The following is a 12,838-nucleotide window of genomic DNA, read 5'->3' as shown; positions in this document are numbered from 1 at the left end:
ATTCTAATGGAATGTTGTCTACTCCTGGGGCCTTATTTCGACTCAGGCCTTTCAGTGCTCCGTCAAACTCTTCACGCAGTATCATATCTCCCATTTCATCTTCATCTACATCCTCCTCCATTTGCATAATATTGTCCTCAAGTACATCGCCTTTGTATAGACCTTCTATATACAACTTCCACCTTTCTGCTTTCCCTTCTTTGCTTAGAACTGTGTTTCCATTTGAGTTCTTGATGTTCATGCAAGTGGTTCTCTTCTCTGCAAAGGTCTCTTTAATTTTCCAGTGGGCAGTATCTATCTTACCCCTAGTGAAATAAGCGTCTACATCCTTACATTTGTCCTCTAGATGTCCCTGTTTAGCCATTTTGCACTTCCTGTCGATCTCATTTTTGAGACGTTTGTTTTCCTTCTTGCCTGTTTCACTTGCTGCATTTTTGTATTTTCTCCTTTCATCAATTAAATTCAGTATCTCTTCTGTTGCCCAAGGATTTCTGCTAGCCCTCGTCTTTTTACCCACTTGATTCTCTGCTGCCTTCACTATTTCATTCCTCAAAGCTACCCATTCTTCTTCTACTGTATTTCTTTCCCCAACTCCTGTCAATTGTTCCCTTATGCTCTCCCTGAAACTCTGTACAACCTCTGGTTTAGTCAGTTTATCCAGGCCCGATCTCCTTAAATTCCCACCTTTTTTGCAGTTTTTTTAGTTGTAATCTACAGGCCATAACCAGTAGACTGTGGTCAGAGTCCACATCTGCCCCTGGAAATGCCTTACAATTTAAAACCTGGTTCCTAAATCTCTGTCTTGCCTTTAGATAGTCTATCGGAAACATGTCAGTATCTCCAGGCTTCTTCCATGTATACAGGCTTCTTTTATGATTCTTGAACCAAGTGTTAGCTATTATTAAGTTGTGCTCTGTGCAAAATTCTACCAGGCGGCTTCCTCTTTCATTTATTAGCCCCAATCCATATTCACCTACTACGTTTCCATCTCTCCCTTTTCCTAGTACCGAATTCCAGTCACCCATGACTATTAAATTTTCGTCACCCTTCACTATCTGAATAATTTCTTTTATTTCATCCTACATTTCTTCAATTTCTTCGTCATCTGCAGAGCTAGTTGGCATATAAACTTGCACTACTGTAGTAGGCGTGGGCTTCGTATCTGTCTTGGCCATAATAATGCGTTCACTATGCTGTTTGTAGTAGCTTACCGGCATTCCTGTTTTCCTATTCATTATTAAACCTACTCTTGCGTTAGCACTGTTTGATTTTGTGTTTATAATTTTTTAGTCACCTGACGAGAAGTCTTGTTCCTCCTGCCAGCGAACTGCACTATATCTAACTTTAACCTATCTATTTCCCTTTTTAAATTTTCTAACCTCCCTGCTCGGATAAGGGATCTGACATTCAACTCTCCGATGCGTAGAACGCCAGTTTTCTTTCTCGTGATAACGACATTCTCTTGAGTAGTCCCCGCCCGGAGGTCCGAATGGGGGATTATTATAGCTCCGGAATATTTTATCCAAGAGGACAGCATCGTCATTTAACCATACAGTAAAGCTGCACGCCCTCGGGAAAAATTACAGCCGTAGTTTCCCCCTGCCTTCAGCCGTTCGCAGTACCTGCACAGCAAGGCTGTTTTGGTTTGTGTTACAAGGCCGGATCAGTCAATCATGCAGACTGTTGCCCTCGCAACTACTGAAAAGGCTTCTGCCCCTTTTCAGGAACCACACGTTTGTCTGGCCTCTCAACAGATATCCCTCCGTTGTGGTTGCACCTACGGTATGGCTATGTGTATCGCTGAGGCACGCAAGCCTCCCCACCAACGGTAAGGTCCATGGTTCATAGGGGGGGGGGGGGGGGGGGGGAGGGGTCGTGACATATAGTACGTGTATTTGCATTCCAAATGATAACTGCGAAATAGGGATGTGACCTTGACGTTTCGATTGTGTTTTAATTCTATTTAAATAAGCCCACAGTAATGCATTAGTTTTCCCGAATTGCAGTTCCAAATCTGAGTAGACAGAAATAGCTACAGAACCGATTTTATCGGGATGGCGCTCGTTACCAGACTATTGATGACTTGGCAGAGTTACAAGCTCCACGGATTTAGCACGTCCACGGGCAGTAAGGAACTTCGTTAAAATTATTGAAAAATATCTATTTTGAAAAAAGAAACAGTGTTAGTTAAACCGAAGTGTGATAAAAAAATAATTTGTTGCCATTTTCCTCTCTTTCTTTCTTCTTAGAATATTCAAGAACACAGAAGTGTTTTTGTCTCTCTATGCATCCGTTAGCTGATCTCCTAGGGATTGAAATTCTATGATCAGTAATATAGATCCTCGTGGGTACTGCAAATTGTTATGAACGTGCGTAAAACAAGTAGTGTACTGAAAAACTTGTCTATAAAATAATATTTTTCACAAGAAGCTGTAGCACTCATTCTCCTACGAGAAACGGTTGAACCAGAAAGTGTGTGTGTTTTAAAGTGAACTGAATTAAAATCTTCGTTTACTAAAAAGTAGTATTACAAAATTGCTCTACGGAAAGTGAAACAGCTTAGATCCTATATGAGATTATTATTAAATTTTGAAGCAACTTGTTTCTTTAGGAGTACAGCAAATCACTGTGCTCTGTACAACTCTTGCTATGAGTTTTCGTGCGAAGGGGTGAATCAGATGAGCTGTGGTAGCCCATAAAACCTCGTGCTCTAGCCACTATGTAATTTTAAAAGCAGTGCAAAGAAAATGCATTACGCCAGATATTAAAAGTCCTGAAGTTTGCTTTTAACAGGGTGGATACCTAAAGTTTGCCCTTTTAGCGGTGTCGCGTTTTTTGTCTCATTTAACAGCTGAATTTTTATCTCCCCTTGGAGCCATTATTTTTGTTACGAATTCTTTCTGGTCACACTGGCCGAGGCATGCGGCGATATTTTTAAGCGCGAGAGCCGGGAGATGGGGTGACGGGGTGCTCTGTCCCCTATTACTGTAACCGCATTGTAATTCTTTTTGGCTTTTTTCCCCGGAGAACTTAGTATCACTGTAGGCATAAATCCTTGTGCAATGTGAGGGGGAGGGGAGGTTAGAGGTGGGGGTGAGTTCTCGTTAAGGCCCCAGTCGCTGTATTCTCAACATTGCATACCAGCTTTCTCTCCACTACTTTGCTGTTTCAAGCTGATTCCTCTCGTCGGTACGCAATTTAGGGACGGGAAAACTGACCGATTAAAACCGATACTGGTACTTCAGTTATGGATAACCGGAATTTTTTGGTACTTGTTTGGTCTCAGTTATAGCAGGTCTTATTTTTAATAATAACCGGGAAAGAAAACCGAAATATTAACTAGCCATACTAACCGTTGCTAAAATTGTAATTTTTAAATAAACTTTTTCAAAAGGACGAATAATTTTCAATTGCAAAATGTCCATTGCTTTGAAATATTGGCAGAAAATCATAAGAAATTTTAGTCTCATGTCAAAGCGGTAGGTGGATCAAAACAAAATGTCCTGACACTCGGTGACCAAAATGGTACTGAAACATAGCATAACAGAGTAAAGGCCGAAATACTAAATGTCTTTTTCCAAAGCTGTTTCACAGAGGAAGACTGCGCTGTACTTCCCTCTCTAGACTGTCGCACAGATGACAGAATGGTAGATATCAAAATAGACGACAGAGGGATAGAGAAATAATAAAATCACTCAAAAGAGGAAAGGCCGCTGGACCTGATGGGATACCAGTTCGATTTTACACAGAGTACGCCTAGAAACTCCCCCCCCCCCTCTTGGAGCGGTGTACCGTAGGTCTCTAGAAGAACGTAGCGTTCCAAAGGATTGGAAAAGGGCACAGGTCATCCCCGAAGAAGGGACGTCGAACAGATGTGCAGAACTATACACCTATATCTCTAACGTTGATCAGTTGTAGAATTTTGGAACACGTATTATGTTCGAGTATAATGACTTTTCTGGAGACTAGAAATCTACTCTGTAGAAATCAGCATGGGTTTCGGAAAAGACGGTCGTGTGAAACCCAGCTCGCGCTATTCGTCCACGACACTCAGAGGGCCATAGACACGGGTTCACATGTAGATGCCGTGTTTCTTGACTTCCGCAAGGCGTTCGATACACTTCCCCACAGTCGTTTAATGAACAAAGTAAGAGCATATGGACTATCAGGCCAATTGTGTGACTGATTTGAAGAGTTCCTAGATAACAGAACGCAGCATGTCATTCTCAATGGAGAGAAGTCTTCCGAAGCACAGGTGGTTTCAGGTGTGCCGCGAAGGACTGTCGTAAGACCGTTGCTGTTCACAATATACATAAATGACCTTGTGGAGACCATCGGAAGTTCACTGAGGCTTTTTGCGGATGATACTGTGGTATATCAAGAGGTTGTAACAATAGAAAATTGTACTGAAATGCACGAGGATCTGCAACGAATTGACAAATGGTGCAGGGAAGGGCAATTGAATCTCAATGTAGACAAGTGTAATGTGCTGCGAATACATAGAAAAAAGATCCTTTATCATTTAGCTAAAATATAGCAGGTCAGCAATTGGAAGCAGTTAATTCCATAAATTATCTGGAAGTCGGCATTAGGAGTGATTTAAAATGGAATGATCATATAAAGTTGATCGTCGGTAAAGCAGATGCCAGACTGAGATTCATTGGAAGAATCCTAAGGAAATGCAATCTGCAGACAAAGGAAATAGGTTAAAGTACACTTGTTCGCCCAGTGCTTGAACATTGCTCGCCATTGTGGGATCCTTACCAGATAGCGTTGATAGAAGAGATAGAGAAGATCCAACGGAGAGCAGCGCGCATCGTTACAGGATCATTTAGTAATCGCGGAAGCGTTACGGAGATTATAGATAAACTCCACTGGAAGACTTTGTAGGAGAGACGCTCAGTAGCTCGGTACGGAGTTGTGTTGAAGTTTCGAGAGTCAAGCAGTATATTGCTCCCTCCTACGTATATCTCTCGAAGAGACGACGAGGATAAAATCAGAGAGATCAGAGCCCACACAGAGGCACACCGACAATCTTTCTTTCCACGAACAATACGAGACTGGAACAGAAGGGTGAACCGACAGAAGTACTGAAGGTACCCTCTGCCACACACCGTCAGGTAGCTTGCGGATTATGAATGTAGATGTAGATGTAGATAAATGTGGAAAAGCGATCAGTGCCATTTTAATAATTCCGACAGCAACGAGCAGCAAACACATGGCATAAGAATTAGTACAGAACCGCTGAGACAATAATGAACATGTTACCAAATGAAGTGAGGTATTAGGTGGTGCGTGTGTACACGCAGTTTGCAAGACTTTCTCCTTGTGGTGTAAACGGTAGTTCCTCATTGTCGTACTCGGACATCAGTTGTATTACCGAATGACACAATCCCTAGTCAGGAAGTATGTCACGAAGTGCGGTATCAGGGAAGTACAACACTCCATTTGCTTTAAAACATTACAAACGAGATGAGCCATAACAAATATGCGATTTTATGTGAGGCGCCCGCCAAAACCCGCTGGATAGAACAGGTGATTAGGATTGTGGAAAGGGCCAAATAAGGTTGGGGTCAGTTTCACCTTGAAACCTCCCCGTCTCCTCTATATCTCTTTTGTTACGCAACCTTCCCTTCTACAATAACCTATGAAACCTTCCCTTAGGATTTCTATCTCTTGCTTAGTACTAAAAAATAAAATCTTCCCTTTGAAATTAATTCTCTTTTCCAATCTTCGCATACAAATTTAAATGCTGCTTATTAAAAGTGATTTTCTGATTATTTCGACGAAATATAGAATGTGTCGTCATCGTGGCCCTCAGTCGTTACCTGCAATAACCCAAAACTGTTCCTTACCTTCTTTACTGTTACTAGATCGCCATCTGACTGCTACATCAATCTGCGACGTGAATATGCTCACTCTGTTTTACTATACTCTATTAGCTGCTGGTAGGCTGTCATAATAAGTGGCTGTATATATTACCAAAGCTGACGTTATTCTTTAATAGCGAAGCTGACGTTATTCTTTAATTAATTTGACTGAAGTTAGATAATTCATAGTTAAACTTTATCTCGACAACAATACAATTTTGTAAAGTTTTACGTTGATGGTTTTTGGTATGGATTAAAATCATTAATGCCATATTGCTGGTAAAAATTAATTATATTCTGAATGAACTGATTTTACAAACGTTCAAATGGGACTTACTTTTTACAATAATCTTACAACTAGCATTGCGCTAACATACCTTTAGTAGTCTTGAGCTTCTCAAAAAAATAATTCAATAATATTAGTTCCTCTTATCATAGTAGTTAGCTGATGTCTCTGTATATCCGTTTATAATCACTTGTAAATCACAGCTGGTGACTGGCAGGCACACCGCTTCTCTCAACCTCTCGCTTCAGGCCTACTACCCACTCGCTTCACATCTCACTTACTACTGACTTCCAACGAACGCTAAAGTGCGATCTCTCCCGCCAACAATGCTTTCTAGTGAGGATAATCCCTGCTACCATTACAAAATGTATCAATGCGCGGTCTTGCCGCTCCTTTCTCAAAATGTATCCATACGCGGTCTCTCCCGCCCTTTTTAAAATTATATCAAGGTGCGGTCCTTCGCCGGCAGGGTGGCCAGGCGGTTCTAGGCGCTACTGTCTGGAATCGCGCGACCGCTATGGTCGCAAGTTCGAGTCCTGCCCCGGGCATGGGTGTGTGTGATGTCCTTAAGTTAGTTAGGGTTAACTAGTTCTAAGTTCTAAGGAACTGATGGTCTCAGAAGTTAAGTCCCATTGTGCACAGAGCCATTTGAACCATTTCTTTGCTGTCTCTCCTGCCATCAACACTTTGGTGAAGACATTCCCTGCTGGCTCTGAGCACTATGGGACTTAACGTCTGAACTACCTAAACGTAACTAACCCTAGGACATCACACATATCCATGCCCGAGGCAGGATTCGAACCTGCGACCGTAGTGGTTTGGCGGTTCCAGAGTGTAGCGCCTAGAACCGCTCGGCCACACTAACCGTCTCATTCCCTGCTACCACAATTATTTCCAACATGACAAATATTAATTATTCCTACTTAATCCTATTCATAAAATATAAAAGTCTTTCATAAATTGTTCACAATAAGTAATAGAAATATGCACGTATTACAACCTAAAAATTGTAATTTATTGTAATCTAATAACACATTTACCACCAAAGCGACACATAGGCGAACCTTTACAACTACGAGTATCTAAATGTATTTCTTTCACGGCTGAAGGTCTCCCAACAAGATAAAAACGCAGTTAAATAGCAAAATATAATAATTGTGGTCTCTGACCACAATCTATTATTTATGAACGGTAGATTAAATTTGAAGAAACTGCAAAAAGGTAGGAATTTAAGGAGATGGGACCTTGATAAACTGACTAAACCAGAGGTTGTACAGAGTTTCGGGGATAGCATAAGGGAACAATTGACAGGAATGGTGGAAAGAAATGCAGTAGAAGAGGAATGGGTAGCTTTGAGGAATAAAATAGTGAAGGCAGCAGAGAATCAAGTGGGTAAAAAGACGAGGGCTAGCAGGAATCCTTGGGCAGCAGAAGAGATACTGAATTTAATTGATGAAAGGAGAAAATACAAAAATGCAGCAAGTGAAACAGGCAAAAGGGAAAACAAACGTCTCAAAAATGAGATCGTCAGGAAGTGCAAAATGTCTAAGCAGGAATGGCTTGAGGAGAAATGTAAGGATGTAGAGGCTTGTCTCACTAGGGGCAAGATAGGTGCTACCAACAGGAAAATTAAAGAGACCTTTGGAGAAAAGAGAACCACTTGTCTCAATATCAATAGCTCAGATGGAAACCCAGTTCTAAGCAAAGAAGGAAAAGCAGAAAGGTGGAAGGAGTATATAGAGGGTCTATACAAGGACGATGTTCTTGAGGACAATATTATGGAAATGGAAGAGTATGTAGATGAAGTAGGAGATATGATACTGCGTGAAGAGTTTGACAGAGCACTGAAAGACCTAAATCGAAACAAGGCCCCGGGAGTAGACAACATTCCATTAGAACTACTGATGGCCTTGGGAGAGCCAGTCCTGACAAAACTCTACCATGTGGTGAGCAAGATGTATGAGACTGGTGAAATAACCTCAGACTTCAAGAAGAATGTAATAATTCCAATCCCAAAGAAAGCAGGTGTTGACAGATGTGAAAATTACCGAACTATCAGTTTAATAAGTCATAGCTGTAAAATACTAACGCGAATTCTTTACATACGAATGGAAAGACTGGTAGAAGCCGAGCTCGGGGAAGATCAGTTTCGATTCTGTAGAAATGATGGAACACGTGAGGCAATACTGACCCTACGACTTATCTTAGAAGAAAGTTTAAGGAAAGGCAAACCTACGTTTCTAGCATTTTTAGACTTAGAGAAAGCTTTTGACAATGTTGACTAGAATAGTCTCTTTCAAATTCTGAAGGTGGTTGGGGTAAAATACAGGGAGCGAAAGGTTGTTTAGAATTTGTACAGAAACCAGATGGCAGTTATAAGAGTGGAAGGGCATGAAGGGGAAGCAGTGGTTGGGGAAGGGAGTGAGACTGGGTTGTAGCCTATCCTCGGTGCTATTCAATCTGTATATTAAGCAAGCAGAAAAGGAAACAAACGAAAAGTTCGGAGTAGGTATTAAAATCGATGAAGGAGAAATAAAACTTTGAGTTTCGCCGACGACATTGTAATTCTGTCAGGGACAGCAAAGGACTTGGAAGAGCAGTTGAACGGAATGGACAGTGCCTTGTAAGGAGTGTATAAGATGAACATCAGTTGGAACCGCGCGATCGCTACGGTCGTAGGTTCGAATCCTGTCTCGGGCATGGATGTGTGTGATGTCCTTAGGTTGGTTAAGTTTAAGTAGTTCTAAGTTCTAGGGGACTGATGACCTCAGAAGTTAAGTCCCATAGTGCTCAGGGCCATTTTTTAACTACACATCATGAATGGACGTGGCTTGGGCCCTTGAAACCACTACTCAACTTTGACGTCCTGGGTCGGTGAACCACGAAGCTCGTAGCGATCGGACAGCTCCACACACGCTCTGACACTGCTCAGGGACCGCCAGCGGACGCTGCAGGTTGCATCGCGCGGAGATAACTTCCCTGGTCCGCAGCAACCGACCGACTCCCTCAGAATGCCGACAACATTTGAAATAGTCGTCAATGAAAATAACGCCAACTACACACACAACAAATCGGGAGTCGATGCACACAAACGCGTCATCAGATAGGACTACCGACCGACGATCCACCAAGACCGTGACGCTGCTCAAGTGAAGCATGGCGGCAATGTTTGTGCGAGCCATGTCGACGCACACCTCACTGCTGCTCCAACCCAACTGCACTAGTACCGCATTGCAACTCCCCAACTGGCAGGTCCGGACTGAGCTCCAGACGCGTCCCAACTGACTGGCAGCCCAAACTCGCGACCAGAGCACCTTACGACGGAGAACCACCGGCAAGTAATAGCAGTCGAGCAAAGATACTACTAGAGGGGATACATCGATACGTGCTGCTAGCGCCGGTTACGGTGAGGCAAAGCAACGACTCAGTGACAGTAGTAATTTAAATTAACGTAGTCAGGTGGAAGTACGTTAAAACAGGGTGTAAAATACGTGATGGCGGGAACACGAGCCACGATCAGCTCTTTATGTGAGGAGAAAACTTAAAACAGTTCATTTATAGTCTACAATAAAAATACGAAGCAGCTGGTCTGCTGTCTGTGTCCAGACGACATACCTATATCTACTTTTACCCCATGAAAACGGAAAAATTAACACGCAAAACAGGTGTCCGTCAACCTCAGTTTTCACTCTTTAGCACAAATTATTCGTAATGTCCAAATAGTGGTACAATGTTCAATTACAAAATGATTTTGGAGCAGACATTGAAAAAATTGGAATCAGTAGGGGAATACAGTTTGTTTTTCTTTTGTAGTAGCAGTAGAAGTAATAGCAGTCAACCACTTATCACTTTTCGAGAAAAGCAGCCGTATCGTGGAAGGACAAACTTTTCATTTATTTGCCTGTTTAATCTAATGTTTTCATTCTACGTGTCTTGAAACTGAGGGAGTCAAAAATTTTCTGTCTCCGTTCGATTTCTACGTTTATTACAGGAAATAACAGGAATAAAAAACCGAAAATAGGTTCTTTCATAACCGGTTAATTTGAACGGTTTTAACAGTCCGGTTAAACTGGCTTCTAAAAACCGATATAACCGAAAACCGGTTGTTTCTGCGGCATCCGCCATCCCTAGTGCGCGTACATCGTTGGGCAGCCTTACACCTGCGCCGATCGTGTTTGTTTTAAATTTTTCTGCTGTGTGATTCATTTGTTGTTATTTATACTGGTGTCGTCTGTTGTAGTTCTACAGCTTGTGTTGATTCGGACAAGTGTGAAGCAATAATTAAGTGGGTTTCCATGATAATGTGTAAAGTAAAAAAAAAGAATATCAATTTTCGTATGGCACTGAAAGAGAATTTCCACCTGGGGATGTGCGGACACTGAGTTGCAAGTCTCTTCAGTTGATGCCACACTGAGCGATTAGCGTGCCGATGATGTTGAAATGATGATGAGGACAACACAACATCCAGTCTCCGAGTGGAGGAAATCGCCACTGCATGGCAGTATAGTGGATCACGTTACGCCTTTTTTTATTTCGTGAACGGTTGCACATATCGAAACGTGGTTTTCCGCAAATGTTAGCGCGTCGTGGGACATTAACGTTTTTGTTTAGTTACTGTTTTAGCGCTGGTATCAACTAAATGGAAACGCATACTTTGTACTGTATAACTGCATTCGTTAACTCTTGAGAAGACAATTGCCACGCTGGATTAGCCGAGCGGTCTAGGGCGCTGCAGTTATGGATGTGCGGCTGATCCCGGCGGAGGTTCGAGTCATCCCTCGGGCATGGGTGTGTGTTTGTCCTTAGGATCATTTAGGTTAAGTAGTGTGTGAGCTTAGGGACTGATGACCTTAGCAGTTAAGTCCCATAAGATTTCACAAACATTTGAACTTTTTTTGAAAACACATTTACAATGATTTAGAGTATGTTAACGTTGTCTTTGAAACCAGTCGTATAAAAACTCGAGAAATGTTCCGTAATGTGAGAGCACGGTGGCCGGAAACGGTATTTGTGGCGAAAACACTGCGTAGCAGGCCGCTCGGACCAGGTGCGTAGTCGTATACCATAAGGTAGACTTGCGTTACGAGACTAGAGCTTTATTTCCCCTTGAACTAATCTACTTTCTAGATGCAGGTTCACCTAAGAATGTTGTTTTTAGAAATTAGAAATAGGCTACAATGAAGTGGCTTGGGGAAGCTGGTTCACGTTTGTATATCCTCCCAGATTTACGTGGGCTGAAACAGAGAAATCAGCTAACCATTCTTCAAACATAAAGAGGTCTTCTACGTTGCAAAAAGCAACTACTGTATTAAATATCCAAATGTCAGAAGGAAGATTTGACCTCTCTGTTCCTGTCCGTAGCTGTGTGCTTCTCTGAGATAGAATGCATGCTGTCGGACAACTGTTTCTACCTACATTGCACTACATTATATCATATGGGATACATTTGTTCAACTAAGCATTTTACTAAAAATAACTTGGTGACCACGTGTACACCACAGAAATACACTCCTGGAAATGGAAAAAAGAACACATTGACACCGGTGTGTCAGACCCACCATACTTACTCCGGACACTGCGAGAGGGCTGTACAAGCAATGATCACACGCACGGCACAGCGGACACACCAGGAACAGCGGTGTTGGCCGTCGAATGGCGCTAGCTGCGCAGCATTTGTGCACCGCCACCGTCAGTGTCAGCCAGTTTGCCGTGGCATACGGAGCTTCATCGCAGTCTTTAACACTGGTAGCATGCCGCGACAGCGTGGACGTGAACCGTATGTGCAGTTGACGGACTTTGAGCGAGGGCGTATAGTGGACATGCGGGAGGCCGGGTGGACGTACCGCCGAATTCCTCAACACGTGGGGCGTGAGGTCTCCACAGTACATCGATGTTGTCGCCAGTGGTCGGCGGAAGGTGCACGTGCCCGTCGACCTGGGACCGGACCGCAGCTTCGCACGGATGCACGCCAAGACCGTAGGATCCTACGCAGTGCCGTAGGGGACCGCACCGCCACTTCCCAGCAAATTAGGGTCACTGTTGCTCCTGGGGTATCGGCGAGGACCATTCGCAACCGTCTCCATGAAGCTGGGCTACGGTCCCGCACACCGTTAGGCCGTCTTCCGCTCACGCCCCAACATCGTGCAGCCCGCCTCCAGTGGTGTCGCGACATGCGTGAATGGAGGGACGAATGGAGACGTGTCGTCTTAAGCGATGAGAGTCGCTTCTGCCTTGGTGCCAATGATGGTCGTATGCGTGTTTGGCGCCGTGCACGTGAGCGCCACAATCAGGACTGCATACGACCGAGGCACACAGGGCCAACACCCGGCATCATGGTGTGGGGAGCGATCTCCTACACTGGCCGTATACCTCTGGTGATCGTCGAGGGGACACTGAATAGTGCACGGTACATCCAAACCGTCATCGAACCCATCGTTCTACCATTCCTAGACCGGCAAGGGAACTTGCTGTTCCAACAGGACAATGCACGTCCGCATGTATCCCGTGCCACCCAACGTGCTCTAGAAGGTCTAAGTCAACTACCCTGGCCAGCAAGATCTCCGGATCTGTCCCCGATTGAGCATGTTTGGGACTGGATGAAGCGTCATCTCACGCGGTCTGCACGTCCAGCACGAACGCTGGTCCAACTGAGGCGCCAGGTGGAAATGGCATGGCAAGCCGT

This window comes from Schistocerca gregaria, chromosome 2 (assembly GCF_023897955.1).
Source record: "Schistocerca gregaria isolate iqSchGreg1 chromosome 2, iqSchGreg1.2, whole genome shotgun sequence".
Lineage (NCBI taxonomy): Eukaryota > Metazoa > Arthropoda > Insecta > Orthoptera > Acrididae > Schistocerca > Schistocerca gregaria.
The sequence above is the reverse complement of the archived record's forward strand: the minus strand, read 5'-3'. Positions refer to the sequence as shown.